The 22,666-nt window shown below is 36.5% G+C and overlaps 1 protein-coding gene and 1 non-coding gene across 2 annotated transcripts in view; one reads left to right on the forward strand and one right to left on the reverse strand.

The window, feature by feature from the left end:
• Window positions 1-22,666, reverse strand: part of HS3ST3A1 (heparan sulfate-glucosamine 3-sulfotransferase 3A1) — an 85,818-nt gene that overhangs the window by 61,613 nt on the left and 1,539 nt on the right. The window lies entirely within an intron of this gene.
• On the forward strand, window positions 5,101-5,219 carry LOC112477046. Its single transcript, XR_003045306.1, has one exon. It is a non-coding gene; the product is annotated as a 5S ribosomal RNA (ribosomal RNA).

Raw genomic sequence — 22,666 nt, forward strand, 5'->3', positions numbered from 1 at the left:
CATTATTGAACATTTGGCTTCTATTCATGGAGGCTGGCTCCCTAGAGGAGATGTCCTGGTCATTTCACCTGCCTGATATTTAGACCTAGTCTCTTATTTTAATCTGCTAAGGTCATTTCACCTGCCTGATCTTTAGACCCAGTCTCTTATTTTAAAGGATTTAGAAGATGGGAAATCCAATAGCCATTTTCTGAGTTTCTATCAGGTGTGAGGCACTGGAACAGTAACCACGGAAAATTTTTTAAAAATGAGCAAAACATAGATTCAAGGAGCTAACCATTCTATTAGGGATATGGGAGACATGAAAAGAATAAGTGAAAATTTTATATATTGAATCGCAGAAAAGCGATGACCCTTTTTCTACCAGAAGACCATGCTTATTTAACAGCATGATCCCAAAGGGCAAGAGGGATTTTTATGCATAGCTGTGGAGTTCAGGAGGTCCTGGAGAAATAGTACAATACGCTCCATTAAAGTCTTTCCCCTTACATCTGGATTTCAGTCAAAATATTGAACATCCATGTGATTGCTCACCCTGACCTGCTAACTGCCAAATACATTTGATCTTTGGAGTTTCTTGGCTCTTCCTAGCCTCCTTCCTGTCTGCATTTAAGATAACCACTATCCCAGCATCCACAGCATTACAGTTGCCCTGTGTTCCATCTGACCTCTCTGAATGGATTTTAAAATATTCTTCCATAACCCAATACCCCCATTAAGGCCTCTTCCAAGGCCTCCTACTCTCTATCTCTTAAAAATTCAATCCATCTATGGTTTCTCCTCTCACTTCTAAGCAGATCACTCCAAGTACACATTTGTAGTGTTATACCTCTGCCTGATGGAAGCTGCACCTGCAACTCACATCCTTCACTCTCTGTACATTCAGAATCACACCTCTTTATTCATACTCACTTAGTCTCATCTATTTCCAAACTAATACAATAAAAATTTAGGAAGAGTCATTTTTATTCTCCCAAACCAACCAGACACCAAAACGTGACTATTCTTCCCCTGGGTCAGGTGTTCATTAGCTGTAGCCCAAATGACTGCAGTTGTTCCCTCAGTGAAGCTCCCACCTGCAGTGCGCTCTATGCTACACTAAACCACAACTAATTCAGTCTATACCCACCACCATATCGATCTTCCTAGACATTTAAGGGCACATATCAGTGCCTTGCTCAAAAACTTTTCCATAAGAAAGAAAATTCTAAAATTTTTAAACTGACTTTTAAGATCCATCACAATGAGATTCTAATTTTTCTTTCTCATCCCATCTTACAATACTCCTCATAAACAAAATATCCACTCTAGTTAAATTAATCCTCTTACTACCAACCCACAACAGCACCCCAATATAACTCCTCTCACTTTGTGGTTGCCCTCCTGGGATTTCTCCTCAGTGTCTCCCTGTATGTCTAACTCCTATCCATTTTAATGGTTCCATCTCTGTTGAGAGGTTTCCTTCAATGTCTTAGCACACAAAGCCCTCTCCTACTCTCTTAGCTCTGAAAGTTTCTGATGCTTATCATTTGCATGCCCTCGTTTGGCACTGCACATGCTACTCTATACTGTGATTCTTTCTTGACTCCCCTACCAAATTGCAAGCTCTTGCACTAATGTGGGGTCTTTTTAGAAGCTCAAGAAAGTTGGATAATAATGTTCAAAGTCAGAAAAAAATGGAATTCCCAGCCTCTGTTTTGATTTCATAATTTGCCAATTCATAAGACACACTGCTCAGATGAAGGCAGCTGTGTGCTTTGGAGAAAGAACCACAGAGACACAAGCGTGAATCTGCATTCAGTTGATTCCTAGCCCCAACCAGGGAGTATTTGTGAGCCCTCACTCTCACCCTCACGTGTTCGTGTGCACTCTCTATCTCTCTCTCCCTCCCTCCTAATTATGATGACTTGTGTCAGGAAAAACAATGGGAAACCCATTCTTAACCTTCAACTCCCCACTTCAGCTTACAGCTCATTCTAAGGATCATTCAGAGATTTTAGCTCCTTCCACATTTGCCAAAGAGATTCCCAGACAGCACAAAATTACACCAAGGGTTAGCAGGGAGCCTGCCAATAGAAGCTAAGAAAGGAGGGAAATCATACTAAGAAAGAATGAGCTGAAAACAGACTAACTGCTGGAATGGCTACTAGCAGACCAGCAGGTCTTGAAACCTCAAAAGCTTTCATTGTAAGTACTAAACTTCATTCCTAGCCTCAATGCTGGGTAGCAAAGAGAGGCTACAGTTGGATTGGGAATGGCAGAAAATTTTCCCAGGACAGTGTCACAGAAATGCTCTACTCTGCTGTAGATACCATGTTAAAACCAAAGTTTTCCAGGCAGCAGATTAAGGCCTTCGCACTTCGGATGATCCCTAAACTAGCAGCATCAGTATCATTTGCAAACCCATGAGAAATGCAAATTCTCCGGTCCCACATTAAACCTGCTGAATCTGATTCTCAAGAGCTGGGGACCAGGATTGTGTTTCAATGAGCTCTCCAGGTGATTCTGATGTCCAGTTAGGTTTGAGAAGCACTACCACAGCAAATGGTGCTAGTGGTTGTATTAGCAACTGCTGCATAACAAATGACTCCAGAACTCAATAACTTAAAATAATAGACACTGATTAGCTCACAAAGATTCTGAGGGTCAGGAATCCTGGGTGGTTCTGGCTCAGGTTATCTCTTGAGATTACAGTCCTGTGGTAGGCTGGGGCTGCAGTCACATGGAGGCTTAACTAGGCTGAAAGATCCATTTTTAACTCACTAACACAGTTGTTGGCAGGAGACTTCTGCTCCTCACCAGGTGGACCTCTCTATAGGACTCCTCCCAAAGCATGGCAGCTAACTTCCACATGTCAAGTTATCTAATACAAAGAGCACTCAAGTTGGGAAGTACGATCTTTTATAACAGAACCATGGTAGCAGCATTCCATCGCTTCTGCTTTATTCAGCTTGTTCTAAGTGAATCACTAGACTTAGCCCAGAATTAAGCTCTACCCCCTGAAAGAAGGCATATCAAAGAACCTATGGACATAACTTCTGAACCACTAGGACAGTTTGGGGGATGTCCACAGAACTTTAATAGCACATAGTATCTGAAGCATTCCGTTTTAATTAAGATCTTCCAGTTACAAAATAAATAAGTCATGGGGATGTAAGACTATAGTTAATAATATTGTATATTTGGAAGTTGCCAATAGAGGAAATCTTAAAAGTTCTCTTCACAAGAAAAAAATTGTAATTATGCATGGTGACGAATATTAGGTGATCATTTTGCAATTAAAAGATAATCTCTGCAGCACATGAAGTCAAGGGTCATCTTAAGAATCAGTTGTTTAATCCTAGAGCAAGCAACTACTCTGGCTTGTTTTTGTTTTTGTTTTTGCCAGTAAACTGACTAGTTTCATTAAGCACAATTTTTATTTTAGCACTGGATAATGAACTAGGCATTTGCTTGGTAGGTTGGCCTAATCAACACGCTATTGATTTGTGGAACTAAGGTTTCTTCACCCTGATTCTGCCTGGCCTGGATTGGATGAGAGCTGCCAGTCTCTAGTCCTCTAAGCTGCTATGGACTCTTAGTTTCCAATGGGTTCATGGGGTTTCTTCCTAGCTACTCACTATAGAAGGACCTACCTTTCCTACTGCCTTCCACCATGAAAGGCCTTTAGGTTTGGCTGTGGAGGAAACCAGTGAAGCTAACTGTCCTCTCTTGGGAGAGAAGAAGAATGACAGCTTGAGTATTAATGACAGTAAAGCCCACAAGCTTTCCTTAGTCCATAATCTTACAGCACAGTACAGAATACATATAGAATGGTACAATTTCCAGCTCAGAGGGAATAAACAAAATCACTTAATTTACCATTCTTGTTTTACAGATGAAAAAAATCAGTCACAAGGAAGTCAAGTTCTTGGTGTAAGTTCACTAATTAACAACAAAGCCAGGACTAAATTCCAGACTTCTCTACTAGAAAGTGCTTTTCTAAAATAGGCAATATGATTGCCATCTGCATCAAGTTCAGGTATGCTTCAACTCAACTTTTATGTCTAATGACTATTTTAAGGGTAATATAGAAATGTTAATAACAGCTTTTGTTACACACACACACACTCTCTCTCTCTCTCTCTCTCACACACACACACCCATACACAGAAAAAGATTTCTCTGAGTAGTTGCTAATCAAATGTACTCTCTCACACCACCAGTGGGAGTATTTGGAATAATTTTTCCAAAGGGCAATTTTGCAGTTTATACCTGTACAATACTGTTGGGAGTATAAATTCATATAACCGTTGTAGAAATCAACTTAGCAATGTATACATAATATTCATAGCCTTGGATCTTATGATTCTATTTCGGGGAATACAGTCTACATAACTTGTATTCAATATAACAAATAGCACTACAAACAAAGATATCCATCAAAGTACTATTTATAATAGCCTCAAATTAAAAAGCATCTAAAGGCTAAAGGATATGTAAATTATGATATATTACTAAATTGAGATTTAGAATTCAATACCTTATTTATAAGAGACCTAACAATGTAGTTAGAAAATATTTATACTACCCCCAAAAATAATAAAATCATGATAAATTTCATATATGCCCTGAGCCTAATTAGGTTATATTTTTTAAAATATGTGACACATAGTAAAATTTGAGTAAATGTATCAAATTGGTTATAAGGGTAATCTTTATCTTTTTGCTACATTTTCTGTAATTTGCTACATTTTCTGTAATGAGCATATATATACAGTCAGTTGTGCTAAAATTTCCACATATGCATTTCTATAATAATTGCACTGTATAAAATCACACAATAAAAATTACAGGACATATGGGGAGAACGCAGTTAGGGTACAACAGTCAAAAACTTCATCAGTGGCACGTTTTAAAAAAGATAGGAACCTAAGAACAATAGTAGCACAGTTTTACACACCTTAAATGATTATGGAATTCATAAATACTACAATAAATAGGACACTTGACCTTGAAAAAGTCCTAAAGTTTCCTTGTGGAAGTGGGCATTGGAAGGGTTGCAGCTTGTGAGTTATTGTGATGTGGTGGAAGGAGGGTTATCTAAAATGGAACCTAAAAGTTTACGGCCATACCACCCTGAACAAACCCGATCCCGTCTGATCTCGGAAGCTAAGCAGGGTCGGGCCTGATTAATACTTGGATGGGAGACCACCTAGGAAGACCAGGTGCCGTAGGCATAAAAAATAAAAAAAATAAGGGATTGTAAACTGACAAGGTCCTTGCAATCTGTGAGATCAACCAAGGATTGCCTCACCTAAAAATAAATAAATAAATAAAATAGAACCTAAAGCCGTACTCCAGACATGGATGGGTATGACTCATAACTTTTGGTGAACTGAGGTAGCTGGTAGATATTTAAGAGGGGTGTGTGTGTGTGTTTGTTTTCTTGCATGGCTGGGCTTAGCTAATGTTTCTTGTGGATGAAAATGCACATAAACAAATGCAAAATTCACATTATGCTCAATTTCCTAATATATTAACTCCCTGAAACAATTTCACTTTTTCAAAACAAGCATCATAGCAGAATTGACTGTATTGTGTTTGTAGTGCATAAGCTTTAATATAAGCTAATAAAACCATATTTCTAAAGTTGTCTAGACACTGTATACTGTCTCAAAACAACTAGTCACATTAATAAAGAATTACTAAATGTGAATCTGCTTGGCAACTAGTAGGCAAAAGAAGCAGATGACCGACAAATATTTTACTCTTCAAATACATTATATTACATCAGTGTTTTGAAGATGAATTTTGAAAGCATTATTTGATGACTAGAACAGCTATGGAATTGTTTTAATAAACTTTGGTATATCATGTAGGTATTGGACTAAATGATCTGGCGGGCATTTCTAATGCTAATAATGAGATTTTATGATAGTGTACTTTTTTTCCTTGGTAATAAGGTATTTTATTTTGGATGAGAATAAACAAACTCAGTTTCCAGAGAGCTGAGATTTAGTACAAACTCCATGAATTTCAAACAGGAATTGCCTATAATAAAAATAAATCCAGTCATACCATTGCGAGTGTAAATATTTCAAATTTACAAAAATATGTTTAAAATACATTTTATATTTTGTCGAAGATGTGTCTAAGAAAACTGCAAATATGTGAAACATCTCGTATTTCTGTTCATTTTTATATGAACATATGCTGTTAAATAGTACAAATTACTTTGTTCTGATTATGGAAGATAACTTATTTCCTTAAACTACTGTCTTAGCATCTTTGTGTCAATAGAAAATAACCCACAGACTCAAACCTTTTTATTTTCTAAATGTCACCTGAGAGCAAATATGAAGTTTTCTTCTATTTTAAAATCACCTTGACTTAAACAAATGCAAAAAAATAAGGCCTTTCCTGGGAAACAGTTTTTTCAACTGAACACTTCCTTTTCTCTGATGGATGTTATAAAAAGGGAAACGACTCATTTGGCAAAGTATATAGTACATCATTACTCAAATCTGAGTTCAATAGTTCAGATTTTTAGAGGCCTTGGGGAGGAAGAAAAAGAACTTTCTGTTTTCAAGGAAAATGATTTTGCCCAAGCTTTCAAAACTGAGCTAGTATATTCTACAAAATTCTGATAATAGGCACTTATAAGTTCAGACATCGAAATCAATATATTGAAAATGCATACATATCTAATTATTATCCAATTTTCAAAAACTTCCTGTTTTGAAGGACATTGATTTCACCCAAACCTTTAAAACTGTGCTTGCGTGTTGTGATAATAGGTATAATAAGTCACATGTTTAAGCTGATATACTAGTAGAACTGTTTAAATGAACTATTACTTATTTGCTTTTTTATAAATGAAGGAGAAACATACTTGCAAGAAGAGAGCCAAAATACAATCTATGCATTGATGTAATTTGCTAAACAATCAAGGGGTTGCACATGGAACAAGACATTTAATGTCTAATGGATTTCTAAGCATTTCAAAATAATCACCTTTTACATTTGCATAGCACTGCTCATACATGAGATCCTTTGATTAATGATTTTTCATGCTTCCTTTCCTTGAGAAATCAATAAACTATTATAAGAAACTATATTTGAAATACTGTCATACCTTTCCAAATGCCTTATTTTTCAACTAGCATTACATGTAGAGTAGCCCCTGGCACTTACTCTGATAATGTGCAAGTAGTCTGCACAGTTCATGAGATTCCATCATTTCTTAATTTTGTAGAGGCAGATGATTTGAATTCCTGTGACGATGGTATAATTATTCAGTCTCCAAAAATGTGGGGAAATATTTCTCTTCAGAAATGATCAAGTGAATAAAATTATGGTGGAAACTAAAAATTCAATAAACATAGGTTCTGAGGAAATTTACTGGAAACCCACAGCCAACAAAAGGACGTGACCAGGGAGACAGAGGTGGGGAGCAGGTAAAAACATCTCCACATCTGAGAATTTCAGGACTTAGAAAAATGTCCAGAAGTATCCACTGAAAATATCAAGGCTGACCATGAACGAGATCTGAAACTGCTTGTACATCCCACTCTGCTGCATGTGGGTCTCTGTCTCTTTATTGGTGGCCCTCTGAAGCATCCATTCTGGGCTCCTTTCTCTTTCTCTTCCCCTCTAGTTTTCTACTTCCTTCTCTGCTGCATTTATGTCGAGTTCTGGTGATGCAATGAAACTTTTCAAAGTTCTGTCATACATGTACAGAAGGTGACACGGCAACCAGCTTTATTTTAATCAGGATATTAGATGAGTAAAGTGAAAATACAGTTATTTGTGTATATGTAAACCTACTAGCTTTTTAATTCTTCAGTTCTCTGTACTGCTCACTCTCTCTCCTTTGCCACCTCCCTCATCCTTTCCAAATGAATCCCCCTTTCTATGTCACCAAGCTATTAAAAGCCCACTCTTAGATTTCTGAGTGGACTGGAAAGGACATTATGGTGAAATGGATTACTTTTCTGCAATATTCCAATACTAAATCTAGAGAAATGCCATGAAAATAGATCCTTTAGATACAGAAAGTCCCCTTATTTAAGCAATTTTCAGCTTGAAGCATCCTCTAAGCCCTTTCTCTATGAGCTTCTACAAATTGGAAATTGTCACCATCAACTAAATGAGAAATAACACATTACTCTTTTTCTTTTTCTTTTCTTTTTTTTTTAAGTGTTTTCTCACTGTTACCAAAATTTCCAGAGGATAAAGAAAAATATCAGGAGAAAAACAAAGAATGTTTGATATTTGGTATTCATAGTGAAGAAATAAGGATATATAACTTATATCCTTATTTGAAAATAAGGATAACTTATATCCTTATTTGAAAATATGGTGAAAGAATTTTTGATGGTTGAAACTTTTTTAATTTCAGTGTTGGTGAGAGAAAACACAAAGCATTTAAATTTCTTCATTCTCTCATGGAACTTTCAAGTGAGGTTCAAAAAGATGGAGATTCTTAAAAGAAGATTATTTTTCTTTCCACACTTGCAAGACTTTAGCATAGGCTGGTGCAGCGTAGCCTTGAAAAAGAGCCACTATACTTTTAACAAAAATTTCAAGAACATTAAACAGGCAGAGCAGACACAATTTGTGTTCAATAATTAATGTTGGAAACCTTAGCATCCATCTAAAGCGTAGAAGCTACAGTTAAAAAAACAAAAAGATCTAGCTAGAACCTTCTGATTAAAAAGCTGTTGTTCAAGTAACCATGCATTTATAAGCACATTAGTGTAAAAACAGGACATACAAATGCAGTAAACAGGACAAAAACATACTAAATACATTTTATATAAGAAGCTTTATTTATGTAAATGACTATCCATGATGATCTTAAAGCAAGTATGAGGAACCCGTTGGTCAACTCAAGTCCAGCTAAGAAAAGGGAGACAGCATAGATCAGAGATACATGGGTGAAGTTCATTACACTTCCTGTCTCTTCTGAAGCATTTCCATTTACTCATCCACCCATTGCTGGCTGGCTTCTATCACACCATCTTGTAGTCCATCTTGTCTCAGAGTCACTAATACCTGCCTAACTGATGAGACAAACATTCTTTTGTTTCAGGCCTCTATGCATCCCTTCTGCAGCATTTAAAAGCACTGACCTTGAAATCATCCCCACTAGCTCCAACATGTTTTTAGGATCATTTTAAACATGGCAAAAATAGGAAGGAATTGTACAACAAACACCCACTTACCCACCAACTAAACTCTAAATACATATTTTTCTATACTTTTATTATCGCAAGTCTATGCATCCTTCTAACTATCCATCAATTCATCTTATCATTTTTAGTGCATTTCAAAGCAAATGATAGACATCAATACAGTTCCCTGTAAACATTTCTGCATGCATGGCATAACCTATGGAAACTGTCTCCCTCTGGGGCAAAAATATAAACATGTTTTCCTGGTCCTGCTCTCCTCCTGCCCTCTTCTTATGCTCTGCTATACGCTTTCACATCTCAGCTATGGTGATGGCTCTCACAATCTCAACAACCATGCCTCGTGATGGCTCCCAATTCTAACCTTATTTGTGAGCTTCAGCTTACTCCAACGATGCGCTTTCTAATTTTTGTGTCTAAAAGAAAGTTGTTTATTCTCCTTGATACCTGTTATTTCTTTCTCTGTTCTCTAACACAGTAATAATTACTAATAAATACACCTGACCTAGAAATAGTCTCTCATTTCTTCTCCTTTCCTCATTGCTAGCATTCCACAGAAAATTTTATAATTCCTATTACCAAAAAGTCTAGCGAATCTTTTCCCAAGCCCCATGCCTACTGCACTGCTGTAGTTCAAGCCTCATCATCCTTCCTTTAGGTTTCTCAATACCCACCCAGCTCAGTGTGCATCCTCTACCATTCACATGCCACCTAAGATTAGGTTTCCACAAAACAATCAGAGAGGTGTGCAAAATCAGTCCTCTATTGAAAGAAAGCCTTCAACATGCATTCCCCAGCCCCCACCTCTAGAGCTATGCTGTCCAATATGGTAGTCACTGACTATTAAACACTTGAAATGTGACTATTCGGAATTGAGATATGCCGCAAACATAAAATGCACATTAGATTTGTAATATTTTGTATGGAAAAAATGCAAAATGTCTCATTGATATGTTTTGTTTTTGATTACATATTGAAATGATAATATTTCATGCATATTGGCTTAAATAAAAATATTATTAAAATGAATTTCACCTCTTCATTACTTTTTTAAGGTGGCTGCTAGAAAATTTAAAATGACATATGTGGTTCCCATTCCATTTCTATGGGACAGTGCTGACCTAGAATAAAGTCCAAACTCTCTAAACATGCCATTTAATAATCCTCCACAATCTTTCCTTGTGCTTTGTTCCCAACTTGATATCTCACTCCTCACTTGCTAAGGCAGACTGCTGAATTAACCACATGGTGGGATTGTTTCTCAGAACAGAGGCCAGGTGATGAAGTATTACCTCACTATGTCCCCTTTTACTACCCCCAGATGCTTCACAGAATGCCCAGGCATCCAAAAGACAAAAGGAAAAATGGAGAAGCAAGGGAAGATCCATAAATTAAACATGCACTCAAGTACAAAATCAAGGAAACATTAAAATGGATTAAGCTTTAAAAAAAAAAAATGACCAAAGACTGCTTTGGTTTGTGTTTATGTGATGTCTTTTCCAAAATAGAATGGTTGTAATGAAGCGTATAATCACCTTTACGTGAAATGCCATCACCCGAACAACTCTGCAGATCTCATAAAGTTCCCACGGGTGGGTCACTGCCATGCAGTTCTGGAATGAACTATTCCTTTTTCATACAGCTGCAAAGAGCTCTGTTATTTCTGAGTTGTATCTCCAGTGGGAGGTTAATCATCTATATCATGCATTCACAACACCTCACATAATGTTGGCTGCGGATACTCACCTAAGAGTAACAAGATAAGTAAGAGAAGATCAGGGGACATACTGTAAACCTTTAGCCTACCCTAGAAATCTGCAAACTATGACCAGCAAGCCAAAGGCTTGTGTTGATAAATAAAGCTTTATCGGACCATAGCCATGCCCATTCACTTACATAGTGTCTAAGGCTGCTTTCCTGTTATAAAAGCAAAGTTGAATAGTTGTGACAAAGACCATACTGCCCATGAAGCCTTAAATATTTATTTTCTGGTCTTTTCCGGAAAAAATGCTGACCTTTGCCTTAAGCGTCTTTTTTAAAGTTTTTTTTTTGTTGTTGTTGTTGTTGTTGTTTTTTTCATTAACCAAATAGTGCATCTATTATGTGACAGGTATAGTTCCAGGCCTTAGAGCTACAAGGTTGAAAATTACTGAACTTTAGAATCCATAGCACAGAATGCTCATATTTAGTTTCTCGAGGGACTCCAAAGCATATACATTTTAGTCTTTTCAAGCGAGACTTTCATTCACATTAGCCAGTGTTTTTCAAATTTATTTCTTCTACTGAGATCCACTGTAACAAATACATTTTACATCCAACCCTTTCTGTGCGCTGGTGCACACAGGTAAATAGCTGAACAGAAGACAAAAGTATTTGTCTTTCTACCTATATGGAATTCATGCTGCTATTTTATCCTGCTATAGCCCCTTACATTTAAAAAAATAATAATTTATTTTATTTTACATCAGTGTATGGTTATTCACACAGCTTGAAAGCCTCTTGGTATACCAGCTTTTTACTGTCTAGCTTTGGTCTTCACCATAGGCCATAGGTTATAACCTAGCAACCATTTATCTCAGATAAGATTGATTTGCTTCATCCATGCAGAATGTTGTTTTGTTTTAGATTTGGTTTTGGTTTTCGATATATGAATTATTTCCCAATGTGGTCTTTATTTAATCAGTATTCCAAGATTATTTCAAAAAAATCAAAGGTCATGACAATAGTAAGTCCATGTTCTTGCTTTGTAACCACCAGCTGGAGCTGAGTAGTTTCTCCAGTGTTTGCTTCTAACTTGCCATCTTTTGCCACAGGACAAATGCACCTGAAAATCTCAAGAATTTTTATCACAAGCATTAACTCCCCATGACTCCCCTCCCCCACATAAATATAAAACAGATCCAATTTGTTTTCTTTCCATCATTAAACCCTAGCAGGGCATTCTAGTAGACCCTCTGGCTTTGAGAAAACCATTTTTAACAGATACTGTTGTGATCTCAAGTCCTCCTACACCAAGAAGGAAGAGTAAGTTCTCCTTAGAAAGAAAAACAAGTGGCCTTTATTTATAAAAGAAAAAAAAAAAGAAAAGAAAAACCAAAACACCCATAATATTTGATGAAACTATAAGAATAATTAGAGTCCACCAGGAAATTTAAAAAAAAAGATGCCAGTTTTTGTTTATTTAAAAGCTTTGTTTGTGAAATGAAATCACTTTATTACTACAGTGTTTTCCTACTGCCAGAACTTTTCAAAACATCGAGTTAGAGCAAACATGGCTTCAGTTAAGAAAGGTGATGAGGGGAGCAGTTAGCTCTGGAAATATAACTTCAGTTGTAGCTTAATCCAGTTCCCTTTTTAAATATCTGAACTTAATGAGAATCTGCAAAGATTTATGACCGTAACAAACACATCGTTTTTGATTTTGTCATTCAAACCAGCCTAGCAACTTTGATATTTCCTATTGAAAGGAGAGAGCTAATCCAAGTAAGAACTCTGAAAAAGGGAAAAAGAATTTTATTCCTATAATTTGATTGATTACTTCCTACTCTGAATACTCAAGAGAGAAAAAGCAAACTTTCCTGTCTGTACTCGGATTTCTCCCACTAATCTTTTACAAGCAGGCAACAACCATAAAACACAAATTACTTACCAAGATCCATAGGCCAATCATGCTAGCTAGGTTCCAAAATCTATAAGCATCAAAATATTGGGGAAAACCTCTCAGACAAAAACCAGAAATTTAAAGATGAATTAAGCACTGATTCAATTCAGTTCAATGCTTTAATTCATCAGTTCTGGGAGGAGAAAAAATAATGCTATAACTTGTTCCATTTTCTGGAATATTTTTTTGTCAGTGGTGCAAATCTTCCAAAATTAAATTTATGTAATTCAGAACATACAGTTGTTTCCCAACTATAATCTCCAGAATTGTATGCTGGGAATTAGAAACCCAGAGTTCATGTGTTTGGCTTAATCTTGGGCAAAGCACTCGGTTTCCTTACATACAGAAGACACTCTCTAAGATATCTTATAATTCCAACATCCTTTACAATTTATGAACCTATCTGGCTAGAAACAAAGAAAGTTCAAATTAAGAGTCTTGTCTGATGTGGCAATGACCTGGTCGCTATAAAGGGCTTGGCACTAATAATGACCAGCTGGTAAGAAATCTAAATTTTCAATTAGATGAAAATTATTAACAAGAATAACAATAAAGATAGACAGGATAGTGTTTGGAAGTAACAAACGGACCTTGTCCTGATTAGGAATATTAACATATCTAAAGAAAAAAAATATCAAAAAATGCCAATATAGAAAAGAATAAGAAAAATGGACTTTGGCAATGACTCAGCCATGTTCAGAGGGAGTGCCTGGTTGGGGGATTCCTAGAGCCAAAAGGGAGCATAGGGTTGTACATGATAGCAGCAAAGAAGAACACCCAGAAACTAACCTTGCCCAAATCCAGGACCAGAGAGCAGCTGTATGATTATACTTCTGTTAATATTTTGGCTTCTCGATGCAGCTATTTAGAAGGAGGAAATTTGCTTATTTGGACCAATTAATAGTTGAGTTTTTCAACCTTGCCCAAATCCAGGACCAGAGAGCAGCTGTCTGATTATATTTCTGTTAATATTTTGGCTTCTGCATGCAGCTATTCAGAAGGAGGAAATTTGCTTATTTGGACGAATTAATAGTTGAGTTTTTTTTTTTTTCATGATTATTGTTATTTTTTAATGGGTGGGGGGAAAAAAATCAATTGAATGGCCCAGAATTTCTGATATGCTCAGTAGCTCAAGTTCTGTGATCAGATTTCTTCTAGGAAAAAAAAAAAAAAATAGAGGTGGCTTTCATTATTCCATATAGGCCAATAAGCTCACAAGGATAGTTATTCAATAGTTTTTAAAATTTACTTTTCAACCATATGTTGATATGTTGCCTTGTTTTTTAATTGAAGGTTGAAGACTCAGAATCAAACATGTTCAAGTCACTTTTCACATGGGGCAGCCTTTCAACTTCTATCATCTCTGAGCCACTGATGGCTTACTGTTTAGGCAGGAACCACACATGCAACTTGAAGAACATGATAGAATATTGCAGTGGTGAAGCACTGGCATATTGGAGGTGAGTGGACCTGGATCCAGCGCTAGTTCTACTATTTATTTGACTATATGACCTTGAGCAAGTAAATTCACCTTTTTGAGCCTATTTCCTGATCTATAAAAGGTAGTAAGTGATAGGACCTACTTAATAATACTGATCATATTAACAAAATATCCAGATTATGCAGCTTTATCGAGCACACAGTGAGGGCCCAACAAATGTAGCCATTATTTCACTTCTAAAATGATAGATCATACAGAGAGAAAATAAATAAGGAAACACTGGGCTTGAACTATACTTTAGACCAGATGAACCTAACAGACATACACAGAACATTTCATCCAACAGCAGCAGAATACACATTCTTTTCAAGTGCACACAGAACATTCTCTAGGATAAATCATATGCTGAGCCACAAAACAACTCTTAAAAATTTAAAAAATTGAAATCATATCACGTATCTTTTCCAACCACAATGATATTAAACTAGAAATCAGTAACAAGAGGTAACCTGGAAAATTCACACATATATAGAGATTAAACAATCCGCTCCTGAACAATGAGTCAAAGAAGAAATCAAAAAATATATGGAGCTAAATGAAAATAGAAACACAACATACCGAAACATGGCATGTAGTAAAAGCAGTCACAGAGGGAAGTTTATAGTGATAAATGACTATGTTAAGAAAAAAAAAAAAAAAACTCAAATAAACAATTTAATTTATTAACCTCTTAAGAAACCAGAAAAAGAAGAAAAATCTAATCTAAAGTTAGCAGAAGGAAGGAAATAACAAAAGCCAAAGCAAAAATGAATGAAACAGAGACTAAAATGATAGATTTTTATCAAATGTATATTGCAGGGTTCAAATACTTTGCTATTTTAAAAATGGTTCAAAATGCATGGAGAAAAGTATATACCAACTATGATGGAAAAACACCAAACAACAAGTCGGGAATGGTATTAAATCACAGAAACTATTTTTATCTTATATAAGCATTAGTAGCCTATCCTTTGCATGAAACAGTTTGTAAAACATATCCAATAAAGATAAATCAGTCAACAATTAGAGAAAATACTGTTATCTTCTTTGAGTCTCAAGATGTAGCCTGTGTATTATTTTGTTTTGCTTAAGTAAAAATGTAATGTGGATAAAACTATTTTTACAGTTGTTAAAAATATCAAAGGAAATGTTTCAAGTCAGATTTTCGTTACTCTATTAAACCAGATTCTCAGATGCACAACTGTGTGTTTAAAAACAGAAGCAGAAAACGCCAGCATGCCACCTAGTCTGATAGCACTGGCATCCCGGGATTAGCAGTGCCAGCAGGAAGAACCACCCAGGATGCCCAGGTCTTGGTCATCCAGAGCTCTGGAGGGTGGATTTTCTCTCTTCTTCCCTCATCCTTTAACCCAATGACTGCTCCAGGTCCGATTTGCTCTTCTGGTTGGTCTCATAAACCATAGTGTCTAAACCAAAGATTAAAGCATAAGGTCAAGTAAGCAGAATATTTAAGCTGGCCAGGAAAACCTGGACTGCATTGTTATATCCTAGGCTAAGCAGTGTCCACAGCCATGAACCCATCTCTTAACCCCATAACTAGCTTCCCAACCCTTGACAACTGCTCCTCCTATGTCTGAAGCAAACAAGCCAGATTCCCAAAACTAATTTTCCTCTGACTCCTACTTCCGTTCTTTGTGTTCTCAAAAACTTAGCATTTACATCAACGTTTTTTGCTCTCCAGAACACGAGGGTTTCAGTCAGGGGTGGGCAACTTCTTATACCTTCTTCACTTTACATTTGCCAGCCATAAATAAAAAGAGGAAAGCAAAACAAAGCAACAACAATAACAACAAAAAACAAACTCTGTGCTTGTTCCAGGGACAAGAGAGTAGGAGGGGAGCCATGAGCCAATTTTATTATGAAATCAGCTGAGGGGAAAGCTCAGCGTGTCTGGAAGCAACAGGTGCTGGCAGTGGAGGAGAAGCTGGCAGGCCTGTGCTGGGGGCCTTCAGAAGGAGAGGAAAGAAGAAACATGGAATGAAAGGAAGCTGACGCAGTAGAGTGTTACAGCATGAGCCCACAGCCCTTGGTGACATTAGGCATCTCCTGCCTTCTTTGTTGATGCTGCTGTTTTTCCTTTTGTTTTAGAATAATTTTAGATATTAAAATTGTAAACATAAAATTGTACAGAGGATTCTCAGATACCATTTTGCCCTGATTCCACTAAGGTTATTATCTTACATACCCTAGTACAATGATTGAAACCAAGAAATTAACCTCAGTATAGTGCTATTAACTAGACCACACTCATTATTCACATTTCTCCAGTTTTTCCATGGAACACCCTTTTTCTGTTTCAGGATCCAGTCAAGAGTACCACACTTTATTTACTCATTAGCAGTTAGCCTCTTTTGTCTCCTCCCCAATCTGTTTTTCAGGATCTTGAAAATTTTAAGGAATACTAGACAGGTATTTTGTAGATGCCCCTCCATTTGGGTTGGCTTAATGTTTTCTCATAATTAGAGTGGGGCTACAGATTTGGGGGGAGAATCCCCCACAGGTGAAGTGCCCTCCTCATTGCGTTACACCGGGGGGTACATGATCTGCACATGACAGCAAGGAAATGTTAAACTTATCACTTGGTTAAGGTGGTGTCTGCCAGGTTTCTCCACTGTAACCTTCCTATTTTCCCCTTTCTTCCTGCCTTATTTTAACCTGACTACCACCCTCTCTCCCAGCTCACCCTCCCCAGGCACTGGACCGTAGTCTCCGGAAGGTCTCTCCTGTTAGAATTCTGAAAGCACCTTCCTATGAAACTGTCCCACGTGAGCAAGGTCTTCAGTAGTGTATCTCAGGTTTGTTAAGGGTTAAAGAGGATTCTGTGTGCTGCCTGTTAAGAATCGTGGGACCCTCCTCCAGAGCCTGTACTACACGGGAGGAGGAATAAGGCTGCATGTTGAAATAAAATCATCTGGAAGTATTTTCATTTGAAGCTGACTTTCAGAAACAGAGGCAAAACACACTAACAAAACTAATCTGGGGCATATGGCATTCCTTTCGGTCATGTGCATTTCTAATATAAATCTCCTAATCATTTATATCGTGTTTTTCAGATTTATTGTGAAGGCAAGTCTCTTTTATTTCTCTCCAAAGAATAAACTCCCTACCTGAAAGAAGTGAGCTCAGCTACACTAAGCAGATCTTACTTGCTGTAAGTGCTACCTAACGTGATGCCCACACCCTCTCCCCCTCACCCCTTTTTTTTCAAATTGAGACTGCAGATATACTCTGATAATGATGAGGTTTTCAAAGTCTAGCTGTTCTGGTTCCTTGCTGACTCTTCCTCCCACCAGGTGGCGCTACACATCACATTCAAAGTGGGCTGCTCTCAAGTCAGTGAATAGGGTTTTGTTTTTTTAACCTTCGTAAGAATATCACGAGCCTAATGTCAAGCACTAAACTTCATTCTTAATAAACATTTCCCCTTATACATTTACTGTCATCTGACAACTTCTGAAACAAGCCAAATCTGAACCTCTGGAATACCTTCCTCACGTGTTCATAAGATAAATGTAAATGTTAAAGGCATGACAGTCATGACCTCATGAATAATGCAAAAAAAAAAACAGAAGTTGTGATCGTTGGCAAAAACTGGGAAGATGCTTCAATTCACTAAACTCGGCATTTCCACAATTTCTAAGTCCTTATTTCACATGTTTATTTTTTAACTATATCAATATCCTCTGCAGAGAGTTTGAAGCTATATCAAATTTAAATTTTAAAGTGCTGGAAAACATTTTAAAGACATTCGTATAACTGCAAAGACTAGGGAACTAAAATATTATTTAGGTGAAATTTCCTCTGATTACATATTAAAGGCATATATTTAGTAAGTAATGTCGTTTTCAAAATTGTAACTCATCACTTAGCAGAAACAATTTTTCTAAAAGCTTGGAGTCTAATATCTTTGGGAAACATCACAAGAAATTACACTTTTTATCAGCCAAGTTATTATTACTCAGTGAGAAGATGTCTACCTAAAGAAAAGGGCTAAGTTTATAAAATTCTCAACTGAGCCCAGCAATTTGACTGATGGCAATTGCAATTTGCAATTGTTCAAATGCATCCCTGAGAGACACGAGGCCCTTTGTTGTTTGTAACAAGTTTGTTTGCTCTGTGACACTCTTTTCCTCATGATGTTAGTATCTGGTCTATATAAGGTTAGCCCCTGTTGTCATTAACTGCACAGGCTTATTTCATTCTCGTGACCCTTCCAAAATATGGATTTGGCACATATTGTTTCCTGACCAATCAAGAGACTTATTTATAAGAGACAAATATTTTGGCCAGAGTGTTTTTTTTTCTTTTTAAGAGGAGAACAGACTATTACAATGTAGAGGATTTTCACTCATGCCTATGCATTTCACATAAAATATATCAGCACATTATAAATCTCATTGTTATGAAGAAATATTCACTCAAATGAGGTATTCCAGGTCCAAGCTATATTACACAGTTTCTGTTGTTGTTATTGTTTTTAATACCTGTACTCAGTAGACCCAAAGCCTGTTCCATACCCTGGGTGTCTGAATGTTTAGAAGTTCTCTAACCACTTAATAACTTCCTTGTTATCAATTCCATCACTTCCTCTCCTACTAAGTGTCTGCTCTTGCACGCATGTGCATGTGGGTATGTACACGTGCAAGAGTGCACATACACAGACACAAAGAAACTAGGCTGTTTGACTTCTTTTCTGGGTAGCCTACTGGGATGATGATTCCAGAGCTCAAACATTCAGCAAACAAAATGACAGCACTGTGGCTTCTCTACAGGGCCATTTGCAACCTCTCAGTGGATGAAGAGTATCCCATCCCCAAAAGCTCCTGGGAACTATATGTCTGAAAGAATTATTCCCTCCCTTCTGCAAACATGTGCCTTAGACTCAGGGTCCAAAACAACTTCTTCCTGCTTTCCTCCTATCCTTCGTCCTTTCTCCATGTTCTTAACTCAGTTATAAGGACAGAGAGGCCTGTTTGGACTTCAGTTCATATGACCTTGCATGGGTGGCCAGACTCTGCAGCTCCCTTGGCTCAAATTTCATTTCCAGCCCTTCACGCAGAAGGGCCTCGTGGCTCAGGAGGGTGGGAAACTGCACAAGGAGGTACTTTGCAGCTGCTCCCAGCTGCTACAAAATGCCGATTTCTCCTGATAGGAACCAAAAGTTCTTCTGTTCCGCTAGCCTCTCTGGTGGACTTGAAAAATAAGGCGATGATTATTAGGGGCCAGAAAACTTCAAATTTTGATAAAGTCGGTGGAGAACTAACTCCTAAATACCAAGCTAAGTAATCTTGAATCTTCTTGAATGTTAACGAGTAAAACAATTTAAGTGATATTGATCTCCGTTGAAATTAGCCAGTCTTACGAAAGAAAACCAATCAAAACATAGGAAATAGACGTGTGAGTATAAGAGGTTGGATAATAAATACTATCTTGTCCCAAACATTTATATGCATACATATATATAAACGTGTGTGTATGTATATATATACATAGTTATATATGTATATATAACTATGTATATATATGTATATAATTATATATATAACTATGTATATATATAACTATATATATAACTATGTATATATATGTATATAACTATATATATACACATACACTCACATAAAGACATACATATCTTTATATGCTTCATAAATACGTATCTTTTGTTGTAGGAGAAAAAAAGCACACCTTCTAGTTGGTGCAGATATACACAGGTAGAGAAAGGGGACGTTAAATTCTAAGCTCACCTGCTCTATAGTAGAGTCATTCGGTCTTGACTTACAGAAAAGATCTCAAAGTTTAGAAGCTAAAGAAATAGTTCCCTGCCTTCCTTTATGAACCTACCACACATACAATAGAAACGAAGACCATTCATTGCAAAGGATTGTTTTCCCATGACATGCAAGCCACAGACATTTGTTGTACTGATATCATGTCCGCTAAATTAAGTATTGTGGAATGTGTTTTAAACCCCATCAGGGTGGAGTTTCATATCCAGAAAACTCCACTGAAGCATCCTAAATTATCAAAATTAACAAATCTCCTGGAATGTTGTTTTACTTTTGTTTCATTTATTTTAAAGTAATATTAGGACATTTTAATTAATTAGAAACATTTCATTTATAGAGATTTTGAATAAATTCATTTTCTTTGCCTTTACAGTCAGTTACACTAGTCTTAGGATGCAGTTTATAAAGTACTTTATTTTGCCCAGAGTGAGAAATTTATTGAAACATCCTAGCAACAGGCATTTCTAACTCAAACTCATTCACCAAGGGATTGTCTCAAACTTTCTAACAGCAACAGATTTCTCCCTTTGTCAGGACAGTAGGGGGCACTGCCACTACAAATTATTATGACAAACGGCGAGATTTCACTGAGCAAAAAAACAAGGCTAGACATTTATGATTCTCCCATGTCAATGAGCATCTAAAAGATATTATACAGATTTTTCTCTTCCATAGTTTACTTCAGGGTGTAAATTTTGGGGCTCTCTCTCTCTCCTTCTCTCTTTTTCTCCCCCACTCTGTGTGTGTGTGTGTGTGTGTGTGTGTGTGTGTGTCTGTGTGTGTTAGAAATCCAATATTACAAATTTGAGGCTGACTCAAGAAAGTCTAACTGAACCCCTTATTATAAAATACTGGCTAAATACAAACTGCTAAAATGCACTTAATAGTTAAGTGGCATTCTGTGTGGGAGATTTTTTTTCAAGGTTAAGTCTTCAATCCTTCTCACAAACTTCAAACTCCAACTTTGGAGCTAAGATGAAAGAGAACTGAGGAAAAATTTCATTAAATAATCGCATAATCCAGAACACCATAGCTTGGATTTTTTTTTAAATAAAAGTTTTCTATGTAATTGAGTTAAACATAAATTCATACATCCAATTAAAAAAAAAATACATTGCAAATGGTAAAACAAAGACATTGCTCCAACACTTAGAAAATTAAATTTACCAAACCATGAAGTCTACTGTGCAGTTATTTTTGTAACCACCATAAATTGCTTTATAGAACTCCTCTGCTAGAGTAAACAATCCAAAGAGAGATTTACTTTATAGCATGCATCCAGTTTCCAAATGAGAGAGTGGCCTAAAGGTTTATGACTCTTCTCTCTCTCTCTCTCTTTCTGTCTCTCTCTCTCTCTTCTCTGTTTCTTTTCTATACTTGTGTTTTTAGTTATCTTGAAACCTTCCTTCTCTTACACAAGCTCAGAAAGGTCCACGGAAAATAAGATCCAGGTCTCTAGATATACTGTGCCCTCAAATACTCATTTCTGGAATAAGAACAATCCCACTTTGTGAAATAAAGTCTAGATGGTAAAATGAACATAAAGGGTTTTAGTACTAAATATTTCACCATATATAATAGCACCTCAGAGCCAGCCAAACATTGTCTTAGATATCCCAGGCAGTCAGCTTGAAATGTGTTCACTTATACACTATGAAGCTGAATTCAGTGCAAACTGCTATAGATAAGAGTTTTAGGGGTCTTTAATCACTTTTTTTCTTGTGTCCTTAATGGAAAAAACAGAGCTGCCTTTGTGCTAAAAAGAAGGACCTGTTGTTTCCAGATTCAACAGGTCATTTTTATAAGAACTTCCCAGAGGATACAACATAAATGACAGAAACACAAGGGAATTTTTTAAGTGGCCGATGATTTTAAATGATATATATTCTATATTAAGGAAGGTTGTTTGTTTTTCTTTCCAACAAATGAAAAAAGTGTTTAATGTTTGAATTCAACTTTTAGGACCAAATGTTTTCTCATGAGTTGGGTTACTGTAAATTCAGTTTCTGAAATCAGTCTGAGGGTGAGTTCGACCCCTCAAGTAAATAAACTTGTCAAATCATGTTCATTTCTGTTTTGGGAATGAATAGTTGATTTAGAGGGCTTTTAAAATATATTTAAATTTCGTAGTAACTTTGGTAATGTTTTAGTTAAAATGACAAGGAGATTGCACATTTAAAGAACAATATAAAACTATAAAATGGAAAATTCTGGCCATATGATTTTCCTTGCTCTCGGAGTAAAGAAAAAAGGCCAATATTTTATGGCAAACAAAATCCAGGTGACACTAGAATTTCTTAGAGTTTGGCTGATTCTATTATTAAAGGTGGTCTAAATTTAAGAAGACTAGCAAATTTAAGGTTAAGATCTAAACCAGACTTGTTTCCTAAACTGTATTGGGAGTTTTTTCACAATGAAACCAGCAACTCCATATCCCTCCCCTTTTTTTCTTCTTCTTTCTTTTCTATCTTTTCTTTCTCTTTCCTTCCTTCCTTCCTTCCTTCCTTCCTTCCTTCCTTCCTTCCTTCCTTCCTTCCTT

The sequence above is a fragment of the Pteropus alecto genome, unplaced genomic scaffold, assembly GCF_000325575.1.
Source record: "Pteropus alecto unplaced genomic scaffold, ASM32557v1 scaffold52, whole genome shotgun sequence".
NCBI lineage: Eukaryota > Metazoa > Chordata > Mammalia > Chiroptera > Pteropodidae > Pteropus > Pteropus alecto.